This window comes from Oreochromis niloticus, linkage group LG3 (genome assembly GCF_001858045.2).
Source record: "Oreochromis niloticus isolate F11D_XX linkage group LG3, O_niloticus_UMD_NMBU, whole genome shotgun sequence".
Classification (NCBI taxonomy): domain Eukaryota; kingdom Metazoa; phylum Chordata; class Actinopteri; order Cichliformes; family Cichlidae; genus Oreochromis; species Oreochromis niloticus.
The window spans coordinates 38,040,565-38,057,159 of record NC_031967.2 but is presented as its reverse complement, the minus strand read 5'-3'; positions in this window follow the sequence as shown (position 1 = coordinate 38,057,159).

Genomic DNA, 16,595 nt, shown 5'->3' with positions numbered 1-16,595 from the left:
TGCAGTCTTGGAGTAATTTTTGTACGCTAGCTGCTTCTGGGAAAGTTCGCCACTCTTCAAAGTTTTCTTCTTTTGTGGATAATGACTCTCATTTAGTTTGGTGTGGAGTCCTAAAACTGTAAAAACTGCTTTGTAACCTTTTCCAGGCTTACATTTTCACATAGGTTTGGATATCATTTTTTTAAAAATCGTGATTAAAATGAAATAATGATTTAAATGATATAAAAACAGTTTTTTTCTAATATACTTAGCTTTAAGTGTGAAAAATATCCAAAAAAAAAGGGTAAGCGGCAAAGACTTGTTCACAACTGTATATGTATTTGTGACAAAAATAAGTGGACTTACCTGCTGTGGGGACCTCTTGTGAATAAGGAAGTGGCCAAAAGTAGGTTCGTTTTGTCATTTCTTAAATACAAGAGGAGAAAGAATTTGTAGGAATGAAAAATAGTACAGGGAGAGAAACAACAATGTTTCTGTCAGACAATGTAAAAATACACTGACATTATGTGGCCATCTGTTTAGCTAGTTATCAGTTTGTGTTTGATACAGAGTGACATATGGCTATTTACTGCCATCTGGTGTTAGTTATACAGAACTGCAATTAAAGTCACTGTTGTGTTCTTGTTGTTGTTTTTCTGTTGACAAGAAAAACAGCTGTTGATATTTGTCTTTTTCATAGCCATTTTAGGATTTTCTTGTTAAAGAAGGTCTCTCAAAGATTTAGACACCAAAGTGTCAAACTGACACTGACTGTCTCTTGGATTATTAACTGAACATACTTGAACTGATTGGCGCCGTAGGCAAAACACAGGGGGACCATCCAACCAGTGTTCAGCACCAACTCTGCAGATATTGAAAATGAAAAATCCTCCAACGCTTAGAGATAGGGTGAGAAGTTCGGCCATCCGGGAGGGGCTCAGAGTAGAGTCGCTGCTCCTCCACATCGAAAGGAGCCAGTTGAGGTGGTTTGGGCATCTGACAAGGATGCCTCCTGGGCGCCTCCTGGGTGAGGTGTTCCGGGCATGTCCCACCGGGAGGAGGCCCCGGGGCAGACCCAGGACACGCTGGAGAGATTATATCTCTCGGCTGGCCTGGGAACGCCTTGGTGTTCCCCCGGATAAGCTGGAGGAGGTGGCTGGGGAGAGGGAGGTCTGGGCTTCTCTGCTTAGGCTGCTGCCCCCGTGACCCGGCCTCGGATAAAGCGGATGAAGATGGATGGATGGATGGATGGATGGATGGATGGCTCACCCAACAATATTACATTTCCTATGATTTTTCATCTGATATGTACTGCTTCATTTCCACGGATATAAAATGAATATTGTTGCACATTTAAAAAACAAAAAAAACCCTGCAAGTAAAGGGTGGACTGGTGGGGCGTGGTGCATTACTTCAATGTGACTCTTATGGCAGAGTCACAGTTTTTTGCATATCAATTTTAAATATATTATTAACTAAAAATACACCTGTGAGAAATAATAATAGGTCATTTGGTCGAAAGCAGTGATTCGATTCTTCTTGATATACACATATTCACTTTGTGTTATTTTCATGATTAAACACCCCTGCGAGAATCAAAACAAGAAAGCTCATATTTGAATAAAACACGAGGGCAGCTGTGATGACCTAAAGTGCATTACTTGATTTGTATACACATGGATCGTTGTTTGTTTCAAAGTTATTTGAATTATGAAAATGTTCTGAAAAAATGAGTATCATTTGCATGGCTTCATTCTAGCTGCATGATTAGCTGGTGGTGATCATTTACAAAGTCCTTCTAAGAGCACATTTCAGCCATCTAGAAGCAAATCTTTGTGGTTGAGTTAAATTTCTACTATACGTGTATTTTCATAACATTGCAGCTTTTCTAATCTCTCAATCCAGAGTGCCGTCATGGACACACCTTGGCTCGTGTAACTGACAACACTGAATAAACGTCATGCTAATTGTTCTCTGGCCTTGTGGGAAAAGGGGAAAACAAAGAAAATATAAAGGCCAACGTATTTTAACCGTGTAAAAAGATTCAAAGAACGAACTTGAATTATAGCATGTGTACTCCTGTACTCCTCCCTTCACCTATTACAAAAACACTCATTTTCTAAAAGAGGTGGACATTCGAATCAGACATTTACAAGAGTGTCTCACAATAGGAGGAAGATCAGACTACTGACAAAGAGAGTCTTCTTCTTCTTTTTCTTCTTTTAGCTGCTCACTTTAGTCACCACAGAGCATCCTCCTCAATCCTCCATCACTTCACACTACTTACAAGGGAAAAGTTCTTTAAACATAAAAAAATAAAATAAACAATATTGTCACAACTAAACAATTATAGAATATTTCTCTGTTTTTACATCTTTAGTTTTTCATTCAAGACATAATTAAATCACAATGTTCTGTATGGTTTCAATGTAGTTTTATTCTATCTTTGAATATAATTTTCATATCTTGAAATGAAGCGGTGGAAAAGAGATACATTTTGCTGCAAGTGCAGGGGATTGGTTAACAAAGTAGGACAGATGAAAATTGAGTGATGTCATGAAACCGCAATTTCAAAAAGACTGAGTACAAAAAAACAAAAAACAAACATATTTTATCCACAAAAGAGCCAGAAACCATAAGAAAAGTTTAAAGTGAGACAATTTGTAATTTCATGAAAAATATTAAACGTTAAATGGTAATAAAAATAATATAACAAGACCATCTTAGACGGGCATATTTTCACCAATCTGGAAAGAACTGCATATACAATTTGTTGAACAATCTAAGAATACTGTTTCTCAATATGAAATTGCAAAGACTTTGAATATCTTGTATGATGTACATAATATCATTAAAGAAACTGTGAAATTTTGAATTAATGGATCAAGGTCAAAAATCTATATTGGAAAATTAGGACAAGGCCATGTGTTCCTGCCATCAAATTCAAAATCAGCTTATTTTGTTTTTACAGTGGTACATTTTCTCAGTTTGACATTTGATATGATTTTATGTTTTATATGTGATTGTTATTTTATATTTTCTTCCAGATGTCAGTAATCTCATCCACCTCCAATGACTCTCTTTCCTTGATCAGCTATTCTCTTCCTTTGAAAATACAGTGTCTTGTCTACAGACCAAGTTCCTTCCGTTTCATCTCCTTCAGCATCACCAATATCCTCCTCCTCCTCTGCACACTTATCCTCTACTATGGTCTGCAACAAAGGTGGAGAGGGCACTCTGTCTCCTCAGCATCAACAGCAAGTCATTCAGACAGTTTCACATACCACATAGTCACTATGGAACTAATTTATAGTTTTGGATGTATCCTCATTTGTTTCGCTAACTACAACCAAGATTTAAATATACTTTTAGTGGGGGCCCTTATGCATTTGTCCAACTGGTTTGGCGAGACTTCACGTCTTGACCTGTGTGGAGCGCTACCTGGCTGTTGGTCATCCCATCACCTTCTTGGGACTGAGAAATGAAAGAGGAATCGGAATGAGAAATATATCTAGTGGCTGTGCTTGGCTGCTTTCTATGTTTGGGACAGGTTTGGCAATAAAAGAAGACATCTTTTTCATTGTGTACTTCTGGCTCCATATAATATCCATAATAACTATATCTTTCTGCAGTCTTTGTGTCATGACCCTGGGTCATGTTGACCCAGCATTCTTAGTTTTCGTGTGATTTCCCCTCGTGACTTTACCCTCTGTGTGCCCCTCTGTGTATCTGTGAGTCCTTGTTTCCCCTCCTTGTGTTTTATTCCATGTTTTCCCCAGCCCGTTATGACTGTGCTCTCCCCGTGCTCTCTCTCTCCCCCTGGTCTGCCTCCCTGTGCGCTTCCTGTTTTACTTTGATAGTCTCCCGTCAGTGTGGTTCAGTGTGCTGTTTGCTCCTGCCGTGTCTCATTATGATTATCAGTGTCACCTGTGTTCCCCATGTGCTTCTACTTCCCTGGTTAACCCTCTGTGTATTTATGTCCATGTCTCCCTCAGTTCTGTGTTGCGTTGTCAATGTCTCTTCCCTGAACCTGTGTGCCTTTCTGTGTTCCCTTGGTCCTCAGTTTAGCATTCCTAGTTTAGTTCTGTTTCTTTGTGAAGCCTACAATAAAGCAGTGATTTTGAGTTCAGCTTTTGTCTCCGTGAGTTTTGCATTTGGGTCCTCATCTGCCTCCACACAGCCAGTTCGTGACAGTACGACGTGACCAGTCATGGACCCAGCAAACTCCCTATGGAATCGGCAGCGTGCAGACTCCACCTTTCCTAACGAGAGGAGCAGGCAGGAGTCTCGGCATGCCTGGGAGCGCGAGTCCACCTTTTATGACTCGGTTGGCTCTAGGTGGGTCGCTCAGCCTTCAAACTGCAAATGCTGCTGCCTTTTCTTCACCTCGTTCCCCGGTGATAAGAGTTGGAGGATTTAGTCTGTGGCCTGCCACAATTCCTCCAGCCTCCTCAACCTCCAGCTCACCTCCACAATTGCCACCCACGTCCCGCGCAAAGAAGGGGGGTACTCGGCGGCCGAGGAGAGATTTTGTGCCTCCAACGAGCAGCCCATCTCCGCTGCAGTCCTTTGTGCTTTTCCTGGGACTTCCACGCTCGGAGCTGCACAAGCTCCCTGACTGTTCGACGCAGCCCGGCCCGTCTTCGGCTCAGTCAGCCGACGTCTCAGAGGTGCCTACGTCTACGGCCCCAGCAACTCACGGCACAGTTCCCAGGAAAAAAACGATGCTCACGCCATTGTCACCCTAAAGTTACTGAGCAAACTCTGGTGGTGAGTGAATCTGTTTCTTTCATGCTCCTTCCGAGCCGGACCGAATTGGACAATATTCTGTTCCTGAGTCCACCGTTTTTCGTGTCTGTAACTCATCGAAGAGGAATAGTAAGTTTAAAGTTGACTGTTTGCAAGCCACACAATGTTTCTAAGTTCACCTCTGCACCTACTAAGCATGAGACTGAGTTCATCGTCCCCCTAGAGACTGCTGTTCCAGTTGAATTAAACAATTCTGAAACTGTAAACTCTGTGTGCGTCATCCCAGAGAGCATTAACTCAGTGTCTGGTAATTCTGGGTCAGTTAATTCAGAGCCTGCATTACCTACTCTCACGCCCATGTTTGAGAATGACTGTTTTTCCTTTGCTCCTCCCATGTCAGCAGTAATTAATACACAGACGGATAATTTCATCTTAGAAAAGCGAAAGACTATTTTTGAGTCGCATGCCTATGAACTAAATATTAAAACAAACAGTCCTGAGGTTCCTGCTGAAACCGGAAGGGACCCCCTGGAAAATGAACAGTCTTCCAACCTTCAAAGGCTGCGCTTTCTGTTCTTCAGGTTTGATTTGAACCTCTGTCACGTTTAGATTTTACTGCCTCGTCTGTTAGCTCTGAAACTGCGTCTCTAGGGATAAAGAATGTTCCTCCTCCCAAGTTAACAAGAGCAGATGCGAAGTCTGTTAACTCGGGGTTTAAAAACACTAAAACTGTGTATTCAGTCACGGTTGTTAAGGTTAAGGGCAACAAGTTACCGTCCGTCATGAGTAAACTGCTAGGGGAGCTCAGATGGAATATTCCAGAGTTAGTTGCACACCCAGTTAATTCACACTACTAGTGTTAACATCCCTACTCCTGTGCCTGCTAAGCATGAGACCGTGGTTGGTGTTTCTTCACTCCTGGACTGTGCTGCTCACCAGCCAGCGTATTTAGAAGCAGTCTATGAGAATGCTCCTATTTCTATAACGGCTCCTTCTGAGCCAAGAATTGCGGCTGAGGTCCAGTTTGTCCCTGTTTCTGTCCCCAGGCTGGCGGACGCTCTGTTCATCTCTGCACCCGTACCTGCTCCTCGGGCGGGGTTGACGGACACCCAGCCGTTGCCTGCGCCTGTTCTGGTTCCCCGGGTGAGGGCAACTGTGACCCTGCCGACTCCTGCACCTGTTTCAGTTAATCGGGTGGGAGCAGCACTGGTTCAGCCAGCTCCTGCACCTACACCGGCTCCCAGGGTAAGGGCAGCCAGAGCCCAGCTCGTCCCTGCACCCGTATCTGTTCCTCGGGTGGGGATTGCTGGTGTTCGGCCAGGCCCAGTACCCGTTCTTGTTCCCCGGAGGAGAACAGCCAAGAATCAGACCACCTGCTCAGTCACAAGTTCAGCTACCTGCTCATCCACCATCTCTACAACCATCATCACAACCACCACTACAACTTGTACTTTTGTCCATAGCTCAGTTTCCTGTTTTGTCACCAGCTCAGTCTCTAGCTCAGTTGTCAGCTCTATTACCTGCTCAGTCATCCATTCTGTTACCACCTCAGTTTCTTGCTTCGTTGCCTGTTCAGTTATCAGCTCAGTCATTAACTCTGTCACCAGCTCAGTTAGTAGCTCAGCAACCTTTTCAGTTACTGCCATCCTCTGCTGGAGGCTCTAGTGAGCTAACTCAGCCAGCTGAGGATAGCGTTGTGCTGACAAAGCCTGGACAGACTGTTTGCACGGCACAGCCCAAGCTGTTGCATCCCAAGCTGGCTGCGTGCCCTGTGCAGCTAGTTACGTCCCCTCAGCCAGGGGTGCCCACACCTGCTGGCCCTGCCTCTGTTCCCGCTGGCGGCTCGGGTTCCTACGTTGTTCTATTAAGATGTTGCTTATTTGATTTCCCCTTGTGACTTTACCCTCTGTGTGCCCCTCTGTGTATCTGTGAGTCCTTGTTTCCCCTCCTTGTGTTTTATTCCATGTTTTCCCCAGCCTGTTATGTCTGTGCTCTCCCATGCGCTCTCTCTCTCTCTCCCCCTGATCAGCCTCCCTGTGTGCTTCCTGTTTTACTTTGATAGTCTCACGTCAGTGTGGTGTTTGCTCCTGCCGTGTCTCGTTATGATTATCAGTGTCACCTGTGTTCCCCATGTGCTTCTACTTCCCTCGTTAACCCACTGTATTTATGTCCATGTCTCCCTCAGTGTTGTGTTGCATTGTCAATGTCTCTTTCCTGAACCTGTGTGCCTTTCTGTGTTCCCTTGGTCCTCAGCAGAAGCCTGCAATAAAGCAGTGATTTTGAGTTCAGCTTTTGTCTCTGTGAGTTTTGCATTTGGGTCCTCATCTGCCTCCACACAGCCAGTTCGTGACACTTTGTGTACTCTGTATTTTGATTCGTCCTGGCCCAGGGGAACAGGATGGGGACAGGGTTGACCAGTCAAAGCAGAGGGCTTCTGCACTATTTTGGTCATACTGGTTGTTCTGGTATTGAGGTTTGCCAGTACTGTGATTTGGGGTGTGCTCAATAATTCAGAGGGAAATTATTGTCTGATTATGGTGTGTGGTGTGTGTGGTTTTTTTTTTTTTTTTTTTTTTTTTTTTTTTTGTTTTGTTTTGTTTTTTTGTTTTTTCCTCCCCCTTCTCTCTTCTGGGTACATTTTCCCAGCAGTCTGGTGTTATGTTTGCTTTGTCTACACAGAACAGGAAAATTAACATCTTGTTCAAACAAAACAGCGACAAAAAATAAAGTCAGTGAGGGTAAACGCTATTTAATCATTCAAGCTAAAGCTGCAATGTTACAATTAGATTACAAGGTGAGGGTCAACTCAAATTATTGGTGCCTCATTTGTTATATTTTATTTTGACACTGAGAGTGGAAAGGTATAAATGTTTGGCTGTATAAGATCTATTTTTGTGTTAACATTTGCATTCTTAATTTAAACACAAATGACGTCTAATGAGAAAATTGCAAGGTGCAGATATGTGGTTGGAAGTCAAATTATGTGGTAATTAAATTGGATCCTGATATAAAATTATGATGGCACTAAATTTAAAATACCACTGATGTAATTAGATGATATTGACGGAGACAATATTGTGCTAGCAAATTATGCTGTTCAGTTATTTCCTTCTGGTAGGTATTATTTATTTTGTCTAATTATTTGGCATGCTATATAGCTTTCATAATATCGGTTTGATACAGACAGTACAACAAACTGTTCTATTTCTTCCACTGAATGACCATGAATAAATACGTCGTTAGTCCACCTGCCTATCGATCCCGCTTATCGGTTCTTGGACTCTGATATTTGATTTGATTTGATTTGATATACCTTTATTAGTCCCACAAGGGGAAATTTCATAAGGCTGCCGACCTATTGCACGCAACGGCGGGGCCATCTTACCCTTCGACCATACATACATTACACAAAAACATCACATGGGGAAGACAGGTCAGAGAGGTATAACATGGAAAAGCACAACATGAGGAAAGATAAGGAGAAAAAAGTAACTCCCCCCAGACTGAGCTTCAACAGGGAGATCAGTTTGAGAACAGAAAAAAAACACCTCTGCACATAGCACATGAAAAAACTCTTAATACACCAAAGAAACACATGACAAGCAACAGGGGTGGGTAAAGGGTGAGAGACAGCCGATGTAGACAGTACATCCGGGCCTGCAGCCTATGTGCTGGTCTCCATGATCCACCGTCAGCATCGGAAGGGAATAAGCGTCGAAGGCGTTTGGAGGGGGAGGGGGGATGAGTGTATGTCTGCATGTGTATATATGTCTGTGTGCGTGTGTGTGTGTCCAGAGTTCAGCTGAGACAGTGTCCTTCGCCCTGCCAGGCTAAGTAAACAGTCTTCCAGCCAACCCAGGTGGCCTTGCATGGAATGGGAAGAACAGTCTCAACACAGTCGTTATCAGGGTGTTGTTGTTCAGCCCCAGCCTTGCAACCGCAGCTGGCGCCGAAGGGGTATCCACATGAGTGATGGTGCTTTTTACTTTAGTGCGAACAACTCATATGAATTTCCAAGCAGTTCTACAGTCCAACACTGGTCTCTCAATCTCCCGTTGGAGAGCCGCGAGCTTCGCCATACTTGCGCTCTGTGATGTTGTCATTCTTGTGCCCAAGAATGACTCACGACAGTGTGCCTCCCCGAGATGTCATCCAATTTACGCTCAGAGATGTTATGTCGAGCCAGCCCTTCCGAGATGTAATCCAGTCTGCACTCAGTCTTATTCTGAGTATTCACAGCAGCCGTAAGCCTTTCTAAGATCTTATCCGTGCTGCATTCAATGAGCCCATTTTGAGAAACTCACACCTCTTCCCATCGTTTCAATCCCAGCGGGCAGCCTTGTGGGGGTTTGAACAGCCGGTTCCGCTTCCTTAGTTCTCCGGTAAGTCAGGGCCAAGCCAGCTCCTATCAGCCAGAACCCTGTTACCATGGTTCCGAATAGGTAGATATCTTCAGCACTCAGGCTCACCCGAGCCCAAACTTCTCGTTGAGAAAGGGGTGTCAATTGCATTCAGAGACCAGTTGATCAAATCCATAATTCTCTTTTAGGTTTTAGAGAACAGACTGTGAGAGAGTGTTCCAGGGAAAAGTAATACAAAAAAACACGAGACTAGACAAGGACACAAGAGGCTAAGCAGGGAAGCTAAGGGAGAGGAGAGGAGGAGAGGAGAAAAAGTGCGACCGCCTTCGTCAAGAGCAAGAGCAGAAAATATGCTGCTTAGAGATGGTGGTGAGCCAATGAGAACCAATAAGAATCAATAAGGGAATCATAAAGCTATCCGATATAGGATATATGATCTAATATAACCTTCTTCGATTGTGAAATCTTAAAGTTTATTTTTTTTCCCCAGTTAAAGAAAGTAACATTCTGAGGGTTCTCAGGAAGTACAAACTGGACTCTAACCTGTTGCTGACTTTCTAACGCTCATCCATTGAGAGTCTGCTGACATACTGCATCACAGTATGGTATGGCAGCTGCACTAAGGCGCATAGACTGAGGCTATGTCCACACTAATACATTTTTGTTTGAAAACGTGTCTTTTTCTCTCCGTTATGGCCTTCTGTCCACACTGAGATGGCGTTTTTGTTCAAGGAAAATGGAGCTTTTTGAAAAAGCTCTCCAAAGTGGATAAATTTGAAAATGCCATTTTCACGTTGCAGTGTCGACTGCAAAAACAGAGGCTTTCGAAAATGATGATGCATTTTAGTCACATGATGCAGTCATGTGACTAATGCATTGAGTTTTTCCCTTCCAGTCACCTTTCTCACTCACTATGTGCTAATAGACCTCTCTGCATCGAATCATATCTGTTATTAATCTCTGTCTCTCTTCCACAGCATGTCTTTCATCCTGTTTTCCTTCTTTCACCCCAACCGGTCGCAGCAGATGGCCCCGCCCCTCCCTGAGCCTGGTTCTGCCGGAGGTTTCTTCCTGTTAAAAGGGAGTTTTTCCTTCCCACTGTCGCCAAAGTGCTTGCTCATAGGGGGTCATATGATTGTTGGGTTTTTCTCTGTATTTATTATTGTGCTATCTACTGTACAATATAAAGCGCCTTGTGGCGACTTTTGTTGTGATTTGGCGCTATATAAATAAAATTGAATTGAATTGAATTGAATGTGACCATGTGACCAATTCAGCTAAGATGGCGGATGGAATTGTACAGCAGTTGTTTTGTTTTTTTCCCATTTTTCACAGGCCTATTAAAGATTAATATCAGTTTGTACATGCTCCAGATAGCTTTTCTTCAAAGAAGACGGAATGTTAATTTCAGCGTAATTGTTTTGGTATGTCTCCCAGTCTATGTTCTCGCTTGCTTTTGCAACTTTGTACCCTTGTGTTATTTGCAGCAACATCTCCACCTCATTGTCAATCCATTTAAAAAACTCTGTGCTTTTCCTCAACATTTTGGCGTTTCAAAAAACTGGAAAGTAAATAAAGAGCAGATGGAAATGAGGCAGGTCGAATCGTCTTACGTTTCATGCATGCGCAATACAGGAATGCAAGCTCTCATTCTGGGTGGACAGCCAAAGAATATAAATTCAGACAAATTTTAAAGCATACTGTGAGAGCCATACATGGGGAGCAACCCATTCTACAGTTTTCACAATAGACATGTTGGCATTGTTAACACCCCCTGCAAACTAGCCTGTTCAGTTATGTCCTCTGTAATAGACGTTGGTTTTTGGTCTATATCTTTTGACATATTTGAGTTACTTTACTAAGTCCTGATGTACTAAACAGGCATACTGGGTTTTCCAATGATATCTCATGTGTCTGGGTGGTCTCTTTTAATTCCAAAGAGGAAAGAAATCACAAAAATGCTAATGAGAAGATTCTTTTTTCCTGTGTTTCTCAGGCAGATGTATGGGCTCAAAGGCATCTTATTTGAATCTCTGACTGCTGCGGTGTCTTTGAGTGTGAGATAAAGGCACTTGATGGAAACGTTTTTTTTTTCGTCTGTTAATGGAAATATCCACTCAGATTTAGTATTTGAGAAATGTTCTATGCTTTGGTCATCAGAGAAAGTGATGGCAAAATTTGCCTACAGACATTAACTGTGTAAAAAGATTAAGTAGGAGAATTTGCTTGGAAACATGCAAAACTCCTTGGTAGTCCTCCATCTGTTACGCAAACACCCACATTAATGTTGCCCATGAGATTCCTCATATTTGGATTAGTTTACAGCAGTCTCTCACAGTACAAGGCGATCAAACGACTGACCAGGTGAGTATACTTTAAAACCTCTATTACATGTTTAAGCTGTTATTGTCCCTGATATACCATCATTAATCTATTTGACTGTCAGCCTAAATAAAAGTCCACTTGAGTTTACAAATTATGAATTTACATTGAAACATACTGACTACATTTTAATATCATTATTTATCATTCACTCCTTGTAAAGTGCATCAGTGTATCATAAGCAAATTTAATAAATTGAATATATTTATGGAAAAAATACAGTTTGGTTAATAGATGAAGAACCACTCTTCTTGAACAGATGGATATGTCACTGATGTAGCAAAGGCATTTCATGTCTGTCTTTTTCTTTTTCAGACATGTCAGTGAATGATTCCTCTTCCAGCACCTCGATCCCTTTAAGCACACTGTGTCTCCTCTCCAGACCAAGCTCTTATATTTTCATCTCATATAGTATCACCAAAATCGTACTCTTCATCCCTCTCTACATTGTCATTCTCTGCTATCGCCTCCAGCAATGGTGGAAAAAGCGCTCCACCTCCTCAGCAACAACAGTGAGTCCCTCAGACAGCTTGATCTACCACATGGTGACCATGGAGCTGATTGGTATCACTGGGTGTCTCATCTGCTGTTTTGGAATCTACAAGCAAGATTTAATAATGTTACTAGCAGGGACATTTATTAATTATTTTCGCTGGTATGGACAGACTTTCTTTCACATCCTGGCATGTTTGGAGCGCTACCTAGCTGTTGTTTATCCCATCGTCTACTTGGACCTGAAAAATGAAAAAGGGGTCAGAATGAGGAATACCACTATTGGCTGTGTCTGGGTGCTTTGTGTTGCTGGGGCAGGTTCAGTGATGTTAAAAAACATTTTCATCATTGTTCAACTCTGCTTCAATATATTGTCCATAATCCCCATCTCCTTCTGTAGTCTTTCTGTTCTCTGTGTTTTGATTCGTCCAGGCCCAGGAGAAAAGGGTACGAATAAGACTGACCAATCAAAGCAGAAGGCATTTTACACCATTTTGTACATACTGGGAATGCTGCTGTTGAAGTTTGCATCTAGTGTGCTTTGGACTGTAATGTATGGTTTTGGAGGGAGTAATTGTGTAATAATGACAAGCTTTGTCTGGATACATTTTCTCTTTAGTGTAGTGTTACATGTACTACTTTTGAACAGACTGGGAAACTCTTTATTTTGCAAAAACAACATCCACTGAGAATAGCAGTTAATTTTGCATTGATAGAATCAATACAAACAAAGGTACAAACAAATCATTGAAGCATGTTGTGCTTAGACTAGTTAGTAATTACACAAAGTAACTAAAAATAAAGTAGAAATCTGATTTTTAGGTAGCAAATCAGTGCCGCTATTAACATTTGCTTTCTTGTAGTCTGTGTCCTAAGCACAAATGACAAAGAAAGAATAACTGTAGGAAGAAAAAGAAGAAGCTGTAGATAGGTGGTTATAAATCAAATTAGTATATTATATTTATTAATAAATATCCAACATAAGTTGTGTCCATTTCACATTTATTTCTTATTTTCTCAACATATTTTAATTTTATCTTTGATGAAAGAAGTTTCATGTAAAAAGCACAGCACAGAAATCACGTTTCAAAAAATAATGACTAAACATGTAGTGATTTTTTTTTTTTTACAATTAATGTGGTTTTAGATAAAATATTTTCCCTTTAAGGCATATACATGTTTTCAAACTATAGAAAAATATAGAAAATATTTTGTTACAGATTTTTTTTCCAGTATTGAAAGTATCACTTCTATTCATCTATAACAATAAAAGCACGCGCGTGTGTGTGTGTGTGTGTGTGTGTGTGTTCATTCATACTTTCTTTCTAATTAAGTTAGAAAGTGCCTACCAACACAAATCTCAGGCAGCTTGGGGTTCAGTGTTGTACCCAAAGATATTTCACTTTGTGAAATGGAAGAGCCTTAGACCATCAACCACTGAACTTTTGATTGACACAGTACTGGATTGGCTAAGACAGCTACACTAAGCTTACCACACTTGGTATCAGACAATCCAATCCAAGTACTAACCAGACCTGACCCTCCTTTGCTAACAATAGAGAAATAAAAAATATGAATCTTTTTTGTGTTCGTAAAGCATGTTTCACTAGAATTGAAACAACTAACATTTTTGTGTCTGTGTTTATGTTTTTATTTAAAGTTTTCGTATATTTGTAAGTGTAAACTGAAGTATTATCAGTATCATTACCAAACATGCAGACTGCAGGAAAAAAAGAGACTTGATACTAACTCAGAATAAATTTAATGTCTCTTGTAGAAAATTTCACGCGAAATCTTCTGGCAGTATAGGAACATAAAATTATTACATTACAGTGTCAACGTGCCTAAAATCTACAGCAAAGGTATATTACTGCACTTCATCATATATAGCTCACGTATAGAGTGTAAACTTTATAGTTCAAGACCATCGGCTGTTGAGCTGTTCACTTTGTGTTTCCACTGTTATTACTGTAAAATGTATACCTGTAGTGTAGGCTAATGATCCTTAAAGTATAAAACTTGTCATGTTTGTAAAATGTTGTACTTAAAAGTAAAGTGTACTCAGCAAAAATGGCAGTGTTGATTTTTAGAAAATATACAGTCCTCAGTGTTGAATTTATAACATTAGGAGTTTTGTTGGCCAGGTCTCTCTTGGAATGAGACTTTTCACCTGGAAAAATGAAGGGTAATAATAATAATAATAATAATGATGGATAGTGTAAATACTATATAATATAATACCAACACTACTCAGCGCTGTTGTTTAACACTAACAGCAGTGTAGAAGATTGTTGACTTGTACAGTGTTGAAATAAAACTAGGTCATTGTTAAAAAATATAAAACTTTCAAATGTTTTAATTTAACACTCAGTGTAAATTTAACACTGGTGATTTTGCAGTGTAGATCATCAAAACATACAGCACTATTTTCCTGTACTCGACCTCTGCTTTTCCCTGGCATATGCTGAGATAAAAGCTGTGGTGGTGTTCTCTCCAGAAAAAGGGGCAACAAGGGGCTGGAGTGCATTGTTCACACACATCTACAGCAATCAAAGGCCAATTGCAGCATAATTAACCATCACAAGTTGTCCCAGTTAGGGTTGATTGGAATTAAACGTTACAGACAATCTGCTCTTTCCCTCAGCAGTGTCCTCAGTGACTGTGTCCTAAATTAGTTGGTCTTAAGGTACATGATTTTACACACATGAGGAAGAGTTCATCAAGTCACAATGTTCAACTAAGCAAGAAAAGAAAAGCTATGAATTTCTCCTTATACATTATTTTATCCACTTTCTATTAATATTATATTCCTTTATTCACATCAAAAATAGTTCAGAAGATTTAGCAAGAATTGTGCATTTCATCTGCTTATGCATGTGCAGATTCACAGCATTACCACTTTCTCAAAGCAGATTGTTGATATGCTAATGACACTGAAAGCAAACAACAGATCCTAATTAACGATATGGCTACAGTCAGTAAACCTAACATAATATACACATGTGTGGCTTAATGATGAAAGGAGATATTCTTGCCACCACAAACCTTTTGCTTGGGACAACGGAGGAATCACCTTTAGCATTTCAGGATTTTTGAGTAAATTTTTTACATTTCATATGAAATGCTGTTTATGCTACTCTGTTTTAAGCTCTGTGTGAAAAAATAACACTGCATTTGAGCAGAGGTCTGTATTCTGGTTCTCAGTTTCTTCTCTGTTCTTCTAGGAAAAGGAGAAAGCATTGGAAAAATTTGCCTAAAGACATTAACTGTGTAAAAAGATTAAGTAGGATAATTTGCTTGTATACTAAACTCCTTGGTAGTCCTCCACCTGTCACACAAACACCCACATTAATGTTTCCCATGAGATTCCTCATATTTGGATTAGTTTACAGCAGTCTCTCACAGTACAAGGCGATCAAACGACTGACCAGGTGAGTATACTTTAAAACCTCTATTACATGTTACAAAAAAAATGTTACAACCGAAAAGGGAATAAATCAATGACGACACTCAGACACGATGCTTCTCTTTCAGCAGCTTCATTGCGAATGATTCAGAAATATAAACATGCATACAAAAGCATTAAACATCTTAACAACGATGTACAGTCTCTGTTAGTTCTAGGACAATATACCTCAAGACCATTTTCTTTCCTTTCCTTTAAGCTGCGGATTAAATTAAATGTAAGAATTTACAAAAATAGCTTATAAACCAATAAACAAACTCAGATCATTGAACTTAAATGTACTGAAAATAAAGCATTCATATAAAAATATTAATGGGCATTTGCCCCTTCACGTAAAATAAACATGTTCTTCAACTACATCAAATGCAAAATGCACACAATGCTGTATGTTTCATACACAATCTTGCAAAATAGTGCTCCATGCTAGCCACCAACAGACCGCTTTGCTTAGCTAGCTGCTTAACAGTATCCTAACAACACAGTGAACATAAACCATCTAAATATTCCTAGTATCCTCTTGGTACATTTGGAAACACGGTCAGTACAGCTCAACATACATATTTGTCCAGGTCAAAAGCAGAAATGCTCAATTACTACCTGAAAAGGGTATAAATCAAGGACGACGCTCAGACACGGTGCTTCTCTTTCAGCAGCTTCATTGTGAATGAGACATCCCGGCCAGAGCTCCCTGCGGGGAGATATACAAAGACGACCCGAGAGTTCCCGAGGCTCTTCTGGGAGCCGGAGTAAACCAGAAAACGTCTCCCCGAGCGTCCTCTATCAAGAGCAGCCTTTCCTTATCACCAGAGGTCGCGGCCACTACAGAGCGCAGGCGGGCTCATTTCCCTGGGGCTTGAAACTGCAAAGGTGCCAAGGCGCTGTCACACTGATGTTAAAAACATTGCCCTTTTCCGCAGTGCCACGAATCTAGCCACCATGAGTCAGAGGCTCCCGGGAGAATCGGTGGGGGTGCAGGAGATACCGTCAGTGAGTCGGGATCTATGGCCCAGATGCCAAAGCTCCTGGTAGCCAGGAGAATGCGATCTGCTTCTTCTGCGAGAGGGTGGTAATCCTTTGCAGCCAGCAGCAGGTAGTTGGCGAGGCCAACTTGCACCGGTAACTGTCGGAGGAATCCCCCATCATCCGTTCCTAGCAAGGACAGCATG